Source organism: Meriones unguiculatus, chromosome 18 (genome assembly GCF_030254825.1).
Source record: "Meriones unguiculatus strain TT.TT164.6M chromosome 18, Bangor_MerUng_6.1, whole genome shotgun sequence".
In the NCBI taxonomy this organism is placed as follows: domain Eukaryota; kingdom Metazoa; phylum Chordata; class Mammalia; order Rodentia; family Muridae; genus Meriones; species Meriones unguiculatus.
This window is the reverse complement of record NC_083365.1, coordinates 3,840,751-3,852,810: the sequence shown is the minus strand read 5'-3', so window position 1 is coordinate 3,852,810 and position 12,060 is coordinate 3,840,751. Positions and strand designations below refer to the sequence as shown.

The following is a 12,060-nucleotide window of genomic DNA, read 5'->3' as shown; positions in this document are numbered from 1 at the left end:
GGGAGAAGAAGAAGGGTGGATGGGACTGGGAGGAGATGAGGGAAGGGGATGCAGTGGGGATACAAAGTGAATAAATTGTAATAAATAAATATTTAAATAAAATTAAATTTTAAAAAAGAAGTTCTTATTTTCTTGGTGAAGACACCGGCTCTTACACTCATTTTTCGCTTTTTATGCAGAGTTCCCTGCGCCCAGAGGGATTTGATGGGGACATCCCATTTAGGGCTGAGTGTTCTAAGGTCTTTCACTCTCTGCCTAATGTCTGGCTATGGGTCTCTATTTGTTTCCATCTGCTGCAGGAGGAGGCTTTTCTGACGGTGGCTCTGTGAAGCACTGATGAATGACTACAGCAGAATCTCATTAGGGTTGTTTTATTGATACTTTTCATTTTGTTTAGAACAGCAGTATTTGGTTTCACCCTTGGTTGCCAGTCCATGTAGTCTCAGGCTCTTGGTCACCTGTTCTAATTAGATATTGGTTGGTTACTCCTGAAAGCCTTGTGCCACACCACTGTACTTTCGTGTATTGCAGGTTAGACACCATTGCAGATGAAAAGATTTGTGGCTGGGTTGGTGTTTATGCTTCTCTTTCGGTAGCATGCAGAGGACATGACAATTATTAACACATATGCACCAAACACAAAGGCTCACAGGCTTATAGAAGAAACAATAGTACAACTTAAACCACATATTGACCCTCACACACAGTGTGAGACTTTCATGTTCCCCCTAGAAACAAGTGGAGGTTTTTGCTGCCTATATATTCTTGGATATACGGCCTTCACTGGAGCATGGCCAGTCAACCAAGCACTGCAAGCTTAAAAAGTGAATCTCTCTATCTCCCAGAACATGGGCACTTTACAATTTTTTTTTAAAATAATATAGAAGACTAAGGCAAATGGAATGGCTTTTCAAGGAAATTAGTTCACATCAAAAGTGCAATGATATTGAATAAAATGTCTTCAAAAATGAAGCAACGTCATGTCTTACTTCCAAGAAAACAAAGAATTATTTGATAATTTGCATTAATGACATTAAATAAGGCGGAGGAAAAAAATTAAAGAGGTTTAAATATAACCATCAAGAAAATTTTAGTACAAATAAGCTCACAAATGTAAACAATATGATTTATTGAAAAAACTTCATGAGATTTAGACAACAATTAATATTTTGTCATTGATTAAACAACTAAGTAAGTACTTTTGTTGTTCACTGATAATTAAAAAACTTGAAAAAGTAAATGATCAATGGGACATTTGAAAATTACAAACTTTTGTCTATGATTGGTATAAGAGAAGCTAGAATCAAATAGAATCTTTTAATACTTAGAAAGCTGAAAGCAGGATAGAGGATTTTCTGCAAGGAAGACCACACCAATAGTTTGTTGACAAGTACTAAATAATCTTCCTGAAATGTATATTCAAGTACACTATAAAAGTGAAATATTATTGTTCATGAGCATATACATATGTCCATGTATGTATTCAAAGACAATTAGTGAAAAAACAGGCCATGCATTTAATGGAGAGTGCTGCAGAGGCATATGGGAGGGTTTGGGGGTAGGAATGGGAAGGGAAAAATGGAGTTATAATCTCAAAATTAAAATAAAACAGAATGAAATGAATAGTGTACATGGGTGATGAAAACATTTTTATATGTGCTTCTTTATAGACAGTGTTTTCATAAACCATAATCTACATCATTAAGTTATATCAAATATAGTACTAAATACCTGTTTAACAAAGCTTTCCTGAGGTAACTCGGTAACCAATTGGTTTCCCAAAATGAGGGGAACAAGGACTATTTCTAACAGGAACTCAATGACTGGCTCTTTGGCCTCCCCATCCCCCAAGGGAGGAGCAGTCCTGTTAGGCCACAGAGGAGGGCTTTGCAGCCAGTCCTGAAGATACCTGATAAAACGGGATCAGATGAATGGGGAGGAGGTCCCCCCTTTCAGTGGACTTGGAAAGGGGCACGGTGGAGATGAGGGAGGGAGGGAGAGACTGGGAGGGAATGAGGGAGCGGGACATGGCTGGGATACAGAGTTAATAAAATGTAACTGATAAGAAAAAAATAAAATTAAAAAAAAAATAAAGCTTTCCAAGTAAAATGTCAGGTTTAATTGTGAGGACTTGAATGTGGATGTCCTAAAAAAGACTAAAGTCAACTTTAGGGGTAGCATGGATCTAGACTGCAGAAGAGAGATATTTTTTCTTCTTCATTCTTATTTCTTTAGTACTAATTGTAGGGATTTTGAAATGTTATATTTTCTTTAATGTATCAATGGAAGTGGAATATCTGAGTACAAAATATCTGTATGAATGCTATAATTCACAACTCAATATTGGATTAAAAACATAACTGCATATTTCCTAAAAACTAATATGTCATTGATAGTGTATATGAAAAACATTTATTTAGAATATGAATAAATATATATTAAATTAAAATGCATTTTAATGGTATTATATTGACTGAGAGTGCAGTTTTGTGCAAATCAGCCTCTTGACTGTCTCTTTTACATCTTTGTTCCTTAGGCTGTAGATAAGGGGGTTTAACATGGGGATCAAGACTGTATAGAGCACAGTTGCTACTTTGACAAGGAGCCTTGAGCTGTTTGCATTGGGTACACAGTAGAGCAGGAGAATAATTCCATGGAAGATGCTGATGGCAATGAGGTGGGAAGTGTAGGTGGAGAAGGCGTTTTGGAGTCCACCCTTAGAAGGCATCTTGATGATTGTGATGACTATGAAGACATAGGAAGCCATGGTGATAAGAAGGCTACTACCCTCACTTAATATGGAAATGACTAAGCATGCCATCTGGCTGAAGGAGGAGTCAGAACAGGATACAGAGATGATGGCAGAGTACTCACAGCCAGAGTGATTGATGATGCCAGGTCCACAATAAGACAGTTCTAAGAAAGTGTGCATGAGTATCACAGCACACAGACCACCCCACACATAACTTTCAGCTACTGAAGAACACACAGTTGATGAGACGTGGCTACAGAATAGAGCAGGGGGTTACATGTCAGGAGCGGTGCCTTTGGCAACTGCTTTGATATTTAAATCTCAGTGGAGAGACTGCTTTACCGGACCTTCTATAATGGCAGGGTAGAACTTGCAAGTCCATCTCCTTTTGTTTGTGACAGCAGGTGGGATAGCTTGTGAGGGTTACACCTCTTCCTCAGGCTCCTTGTGAAAATTAACCTATTGTTCTGAGATGTTTTACTGGCTAAAAGTAACTCCAAAAATAAAGAGGTCAGAAGGCTGGAGGCAGAGGAGGAGGCAGAGACTCGAGACTTGCTGCTTGCTACAGCAGCCTGCCTTTTGATGTGGCTGTCGAGTCTGGACCTTAAAAAAGTTTCCTTTGTGCTTTGTGTTTATTTTATTAATATTAATCCTCACTCCTGACTCAAGAACCTTTCGACTCTGCTGGCTGGCTCCGGCAGTTACAAACAGCCACAAACCTGTCATAAGCCATAACATGAACATCTCTGTAATCACACATGTGCAGCCAAAGAAAAACTGTGCCCTGCAACCTTTTAAAGAGATAGTTCTATGTTCTGCGACCAAAATCTCCATTAATTTTGGTGTAAATACACTAGAATATCATATATCCAAAAACGAAAGATGGCTCAGAAAAAAGTACATGGGTGTATGAAGCTTAGGATTTATTCTTATGACCACAGTTATACCTATATGGCCTACTAGAGTGACTGAGTAAATGGCCATGACCATAAGAAAGAGTGGTGGCTGGAGATGTTGGTATTCTGAGAAGCCCACAAGAATAAATGTGGTAACGGAACTGTGTACCATTATCATTGCTTGTACCATGAGTTACCAGTTGTGAAGAACAGGCAAAGAAAGGAAGAAATTCAATCAGTAGAACTTGACAATGTGGAATCGTAAAAGCCTAGATGAAACTTGACACAAACAACAAAGGTAGTGATGATGATCTTGTATTCAGTAGTGTTTTGCTTCAGTATAGATTCTTAACTTCAAACTCTGTATGACTGTGCAACTTAAATCTTAATAAAATAAAATGATAAAACTGATAATGAAGATGATTGAAATTAAAAAAAAAAGGTTCTGTATAGTAAAGGCGTTTTTTGTTTTTTTGGTTTTTTTGTTTACATACTTACTCAAATTAGGGCCATGGGAATGCTAGACAAGAATGTAAAAATGTAGCTACATAACCTTCTTTTTACTTTATAAAAACTTTTGAGACAGAGTCTTACAAACTGACTGGCCTTGATCTTGTTAACTTCTCAATTTACACCAATAGCAAAGCACACTGACACAATTTCAAACCAAATGATTGTTAAGGATTTTTATTATTTTCACTAAAAATATTTTCCCCATTTTTAATATGAAGCTCTTCTGCTAACACCTATCACTCCTTCAGTTTGTCTTTGAAAGTCATCATTACATTGATCATGAAAATTAATTTCATATTCAATTATGTAACATAAGAATGACTTTAATACTGACTTGTAACAATAGGAGCAGCAGCAGCAGTAGTAATAGATGTAGTTTTAGTTGTTTTATTAGACTAGTTAAATACATATCTGATAGTGGCTGATCCACTATAGAATATTATTTTCATCGTTGGAGGTCTGAGAATTCCCTACATATGTATATGTTAATTGAATCCTTTACTTTCCTCCTCTAATTCTTCACATATCCCTGCCATCATTTTACCCTTCTTCAAGATTTTTTAACTATTATAATATTACCTGTAATGGGTTAAAATAAATATTAAAATATGGAATCGCTGCATTAGCAAAAATCTACCATAGCCTACAAAACCATGAATACGGGACCTGGTATGAATTTGTGACTTATCATGTAAATACTACATGAACTTATTCATTTGACTGGTCTGAAAAATCCATTAATATATGACTCATGAGACAAACATTTCATTATCTCACACTAAGAATTTTTAGAAAAATTGGAGATTATCAGTTTATTGTTAAATTGTAAATCCAGATTTATTCTGCTTTTAATTCCTAATCTGCATATAATCAACTTGTATCCTATTTTGTCGAGTCTTTGTCAAATATTTGCTTTAATTTAGAACTCTCTAAGTACAAAGAATCCTTCACTAAATTTCAAATTATCCTAAATATTTGTGATCATCTTATTTTTCTACATACTAGTAATATATAGACAAAATTTCTAATTTTATTTTAAAAATATTTTGCCATCTCACTGTAGGGACACACACACACACACACACACACACACACACACACACACAACCATCCTCTGCTTGGTTAAAATAAAATTTCAGATGATGATGAACACAGTCCTGCATATTCATGAGCCCAGTACTCAGGAACTTTAAGTAAGGAAATAATGAATAATGAGTCATGTGATTGGCTAAGTTACATTGTAACCCTTTTTCTCAATCTGCATGAATATGGTAATTGAAATATGTTAATGATAGACATCATTTTATGAAAATAATCGAAGTATTATTTGTAACTACAGCTGGCATGACTTCATGTAATACATCAACTAAATCAGTTATTTATAATAATAAAAATAGAAATAAAAAGGGGAGCCTTCAAATATATATGTATGCTAAGTCTTTCTAATTTTATGACTAAGATTCATTTTTGAACTCTGATATAGACTGATTTCTTATACAAGACTCTCGGCTAAGTCACTATCACTTGAAGTTCTCCAAGGTTATCAATCACTATCAGCAAGAACTGTGCTGCTCTTGCCAGGATCTCAGTTTCTGCCTACTGTGACATCAATCAGGATTATATAAACTACACAGAAATGCCTCTCCATCGCCATCCCTTACATTCCTGAAATCATTTTAAAAGAAAGCTCTTTTTAACTTTGTCAAATTATAATCAAACTGTTATTTAGATGTGATATAAGATTCATGAAATTAAATCTTTTAAATGGATTTCTAAAAACTCCCAGAAGTATATGTTCAAAATAATTTATTCTCAAGATTTATTTTTTCTAATGTTGTCAAATGATTTAATTTTCCTCTTAATTTTTAATACTATCTTTCAATTATAGTCTTTAATATGGCTTCTCAAGAAAAATGCTGTTTGCTAACAAAAATCACTATTTCCCCTACTTTCCTTGCACTTACAGTTTCTTAATATCTAATATGTATTTTACATTTTACTGTTATATGTATATTCACATGTATGTTGATCTTTCTGTATCTGAATTAATCAAATTTTATGTTGTTAGAGCTTACAGTTAACATTTAATTTTAATTTTTTTGTATTAGTAATATAAATAAAAGAAATGGCTCAAACAAAAATACAGTTTTGCTAGTGTTGTTAGCAACAAAGGGTATAGAATTTAACACCTTAATATATGTTATGTACTCAAATGAGTCGATACCATTGTCTCAATTACATTATATATACCACCCCTCAATTTGTAAAAGTTTTCATGTACCTTCTTGAAGATTCAAAATGTGGCAAGCAACTCAGTAAAAGAAAGATTTTCTTGATGTCTGTATGAAATTATGTCATGTTCTTATTAATAAACACGAATAATAGCCTCCAAAATTAAAATGTTTTAAGTTTCTCAAAGGCATCAAGTAACCCTTGTAAGGTGAAATTAAGTAAAGGAGGTAGCCATCATACTATTTTGAAAGAAACATATATATATCTTGAAGAAGACACAAATTTTAAATCTGTATTCATGATAGCATTATTTATTATGAACCAACTCATTGACTTTGGGAACACATACCCTAGAGATTCCTCGCTGATGATTGCCTTGGACTATAAACAAGTAATCAGAAGAAACTTCACCTTTTGTTTTTAGAACGCATACTATTCCTGATAATTAATGTGTTCATGTTTCAGATACAATTCATCTCAAAATGTTTATATTTATGAAAACTGTACAAACATATGGACACATCTAGTGCAATCCATTGAGACCAGTTTTAGTAGTGAAGGTTCTTATGCTCAGGGGATTGCCCATATAGCTATGTATGGGAACACACTAAACTGAGCTGAGTAGGTTATGACAAAAGATTTGAACCTGGCAAGGAGTATGTTTTTGGGTGTAAGGGGAGGAAGATTTGATCTTATTTTCATTGAATACATTTATGAAATTCTCAATTATAAAGAAAATTTTAAATAAGAGAGATCATAATTCTTGATGGCATGTCACCTTTAGTCAAGTATATTTGTTCAATAAATTCAACAAAAACAATTAAAATTTGTTTTAAAGAAAGGTGTCAAATACTGCCAATAGAAAAAATAGATCCGTTTATGGAATTTATGGTATACTACTACAAGTACATAGAGAAAAAAAGAGATAATAATGTTGACAAATAACAACATATTTTTGAAAATATATTTTATGACTGATCAGTCTCCAAGGTTAATCTTAAAACATTTACAACAAATCTAATTTTTATTGTTTTAAAGTAAAACATTGAAAGGATTCTTCAAGTAGACAATATGGGAATGACAAATTATTTTGAAAAGAGGAGGCAAGAAGTGGGATTTAAAAACCAACAGGAGAAGGAAATCCATTGTGAATGTGATCAAAATATATTATGTACATGCATGAATATACAAATAACCCATTTCTATGTAAAATATGTGCTAATAAAACATTAATATTATGAAAAAATTCCTACATTCCTAGTTTGCTAAACCCTAGCTTTATACCTTACTTCCCTCATTCTGTCCTAAGCCTTCCAGATCTGAGATTCCTGTTCACTATTTTCGTGTCACAGATGTTCTGTCTTCACTCCCGTCAGGCCTCTCTCACCTGTCCTCTTCTAGTGACCTCTTCTTCATTTCCTAATAGTCTAAGCATGGGAAGAAAGAATGGGTCTGCCTACACTGAGAACACACAGCAATTGTTTATCTGGATTTGAGCCAATTCTCTTAGTAAGCTTTTGTCAACTTCACCAACTTTTCAGTGAGTTTCAAAATTTTATTTTTCTTTACAGATGAATTAAATTCATTTTCATGCATATATATGTATATGTCTATACATATATATGTATATATCACAAGTTCTTTATTTATAAACCCATTGTTGAGCATCCTGAGTTACTCCATACGCTGTGTGTTTGGACTAGAGGTCAATAAGTACAGATGACTAAAGGCTCTCTGTAACAAGAAATAGAGTATATAGCAAATATTCATGAGGGGCATTTCTCAGCCATAAGAAAGTTCTATCTTTAGCATTATTAAAAATTCCACACTGAAGTGTATGTGACAGTTTATATGCTCTGAAACACTGAATAAACATTTCAATTTTTCTGTAAACCAGCACCGATTGACATTTATTTTTATAGTATTAATTATTCTGGATAAACTAAGAATGAAAAAGCATTTTAGTTACCTTTCTTCCTGCTGTCTAAAGGTGATGAACATGTTAAAAAGTATTTATCAGTAACTTGTATGTATGTCTTTTTGAAAACTCTCCATTAAAAAATTTTTACTACATTATTTTTCCTAGATATTAATCCTCTGCCAAATATATGTTAATTAAAAACTATTGTTAAGGCTTTAATTCCAGGGGACTCTCTCATGAGAGTACAGTAGGCAGTGAAGAACTTAACTATATAAAACCATAACCTATGATACAGTCCAAACTCCATTTAAATTTTGTTCTTTTTTTGTCAAATAGACCTTAATCTAGGGATATACAGATGATATTTAATAGATTTAAATAATATACAATATTTGAAAATCTCTATAGAATCAGTTAGCAAGTTTAATATCAATAGCAAGATGATTCAGATGATCCTATTAGAAGCTTTAACATTAATTTTTTATGGTACTAGAAACAATAAAATGTTTATTTTAAATAACTTTTATTGCTATTAAATCATCACTTTAATAAAAATGTAATACAAGGACAAGTATACAAAATTATTTTAATCAAGTTTTACTTCTTCATTTTGAAGTTAATATCATTTAATATGTATATAAGTTGTATGTAATTGTGGAACTAAGGCTATTTTCTCTGGAAGTGAGAGAAGGAAGGGAGGGAAACCCCAAAATCTTCGTTTGGTGGTACTTACTGAAAACAAACAAACAAACAAAAGACATGCTTAGTGTTAGGAAACATACGAATGTTAGAACCAACGCACCAATGTTAGGACCCGTAGGAATGTTGGGGAACGCGCGCCTGTGCACCTGTGGAGGTTACACGCGGGTTCACAAATCACACCACGAGATCGGTTCCATGTGGGAGGTTTATTAGGGGAAGGGGGGTTGCAGAGAGAGAGGGAGAGAGAGAGAGAGAGAGAGAGAGAGAGAGTAAGAGAGTAAGAGGGGGGCTCCAGGAGTTCTTATAGGGTGATCCAGGGCATGCGCAGGTAATTCCAGGTGGTCTGGGTGTCTTCACAAATGCCTGAGAACCAGTTTATCAGGTCCCTTGGGGCTGGCCGTAGAAGTGCCTGCTTACTGATCCCAACATTCCTCCCTTTTTCTGTAATTAAAAATAGGGAGCTTGGGCTGCCTTTTATAAGGTAAGTTAAAGTATATAAATTTAGGCTTGTTGGAAGCAGCTCTTGGTTGACATGCAAGAGGTTGAGAGAGAGAAGAATTATAGCAACAAAATGGTCAGGTTGCAGGGTCAAGAATAAGGGAAGCCTCTGCCCTGAAAAATTTAGGGTAGAGGGTTGTCAACAGAGAGAGTTGCCAGCCATGCAAGGCAGCAGGTAGGGACTGGGGAACGCTGGGAGAACCTGGAGCCGCTTGTCCTGGTCCTGATGCACACCATTTCAGCCTTTTGTTAACAACAAGTAAATAACGGGCGTAGATTCTCTTCTGGCTACTTCCTGCTGACACTGGGGGTGATGTAGGGAGGTCAAAAGGCTGAAGTGTTGGCCAAGTCCAGGAAGAATAGGCTGCTTTGATGCTTTCCCAGGACTGCGAGAACACCCATGGCTGGGAGGGAAGGTGCAGGTCCAGCTTGTTAGAAGTCCGTGAGGTCAGAGTTGAACTCCTGTAGTTGCTTTGACGTTGTTGTGGCTATAGGAAACATCTGTGTCTGGCAGGACACTGAAATACATATATAGGCAAAAGATAAAGTTGAGTATAGAGAAAATCCTGTAGGTATACATTGAAAGGTTTGGATCGATGAGGTTTGTACATGGGAACCTCTGTCTACCTGGAGGGACCTTTATTTACCCAGTCACTGGCAATATTTAAAGAAGGCTATGTTTTTGACTTGTCATTGAGGTGAGGTTTGGTTACAGAAGCATGTAAACTTAGAGGCCCTAGTGCCAGCTAGCACTAAGTGTAGAAACCTGAAATTCTCCAGCCTGTCTGGAGGAATGGGCATCTGGGTATCTCCCATTGGGGGCAGAGAAGTAGAGGAACCGTATGCGAGGGGGGACCTTCCCATGAGTGAGCAAGTGAGCGCATGCGCGAGCGAGGGGGGGAAGGAACCCGTAGAGGGGATGTACCACCCAAGGGAGAGTGTGGCCGAAAATGAAAGTCAGCATAGAGGGTCAAACCTAGACAATTAAGGCTATGGCTGAGGGGGGGGGGTCCCTCAGTCTCAAAAGATAGTAGGAAGTTGCCAGAGTTTTGTGGTCAAGCTTCCCCTACCAAGAGAGGCGTGTATGCTGAGAAAATGGAGTGAACTCACCAATCTAGCCAGTGGTTGCATGCAGTAAACAGTAGTCTGGTAGCCGTCCCAAAACCAGGGAAAGGGGAGGAGTCCCACCTTTTGAGATAGGCAATAAGTGCAGTACTTATCTGGAGTCTAGTTGCCCTGAGAGGTAGATTTAGCCGCTGAGTTCATATCAGAGACAGCCCCTGCTCCCCTTACTAGGCTTTCACCGAAAATGCTTTTAAAATAAATCTAGCTAAAGTGATTCTGCGTTCAACAAAGAGCAGTAGGAAGATGGTTGAAGGATGACACAAAACTAAAATGTATTTGACAAAAACCCATCATTATAAAGTGCAAGTAGATCAAAGAACATCAAAGAAACCTCATCAATCTTACTGCCTATGGATTACTATTCTGTTAATGTTCTATATAGTTAATGAATATTCCTTTTCATCAGTGACAAAGAGACGCATGTGTGTGTTAAGTCAGCATTGTGACTGGTATATTCTACTGGGGTCGAAATGATCTATATCATATATACATATTATGAACTATCCAAATAAAAATTTCAATAAGCAACCACAGAGGTGAAGTTACATTGAAAGATTGGCAAACACCTTACATACATATTTATAAAAAGACTGTTAGCAAATAATCAGACAAACATAAATGGTACTGTGAAATATAAATTACCTGTGCTGTATTGCCACTTCCATAAGAGGGAAAGAAGCTGGGTGTTATAATGGATGCTTGTAAGCCCTATAGCAGCAAGGGAGAGATAGACAAAAGGACATCCTAATCTACAAAGATAGCTTGGTGTAAGATACTATCCCAAATAGGAAAAATAGAGAGAAGGTTGGGAAATGTACTTTGGTGTATATTCAAATAAAAATGTCCAATGAAAAAATAGACTTTGTAAATTAAATATGCAAACTTGTCCATAATCAGCATTTCTTATTTAATAGCTCTCAAGATATAATATCAAATGAATTTCCTTTATGAACTTATGCAAATTATGAAAAATCCACAAAAAATTTAAAATATCAACTACAATAAAAATCTTTCTCAGCATTATTTCATGAAAATGAGCATATGAAATATTTAATTCAAATAGTATGGATATGAATTTATAATATTTACAACTTACTAACATGAAAATAAAATAAATATTGGAATGAGATGTTTCTAAAATGCTTTATAAAAAGAAAATACTCCAGCCAAGGACTATTCATGGAGATAACCTAGAACCCCTGCACAGATGTAGCCTATGGCAGTTCAGTGTCCAAGTGGGTTCCATAGTAATGGGAAGAGGAACTGCCTCTGACATAAACTGATTGGCCTGCTCTTTGATCACCTCCCCCTGAGGGGGTAGCAGCCTTACCAGGCCACAGAGGAAGACAATGCAGCCACTCCTGATGAGACCTGATAAACTAAGATCTGAAGGAAGGAGAAGAGGACCTCCCCTATCAGTG

General features: G+C 35.7%; 1 pseudogene; it reads right to left on the bottom strand.

Moving 5' to 3' along the window:
- Positions 1 to 2,464: 2,464 nt before the first annotated feature.
- Positions 2,465 to 3,838, bottom strand: LOC110543806 (olfactory receptor 1165-like; annotated as a pseudogene).
- Positions 3,839 to 12,060: the final 8,222 nt, after the last annotated feature.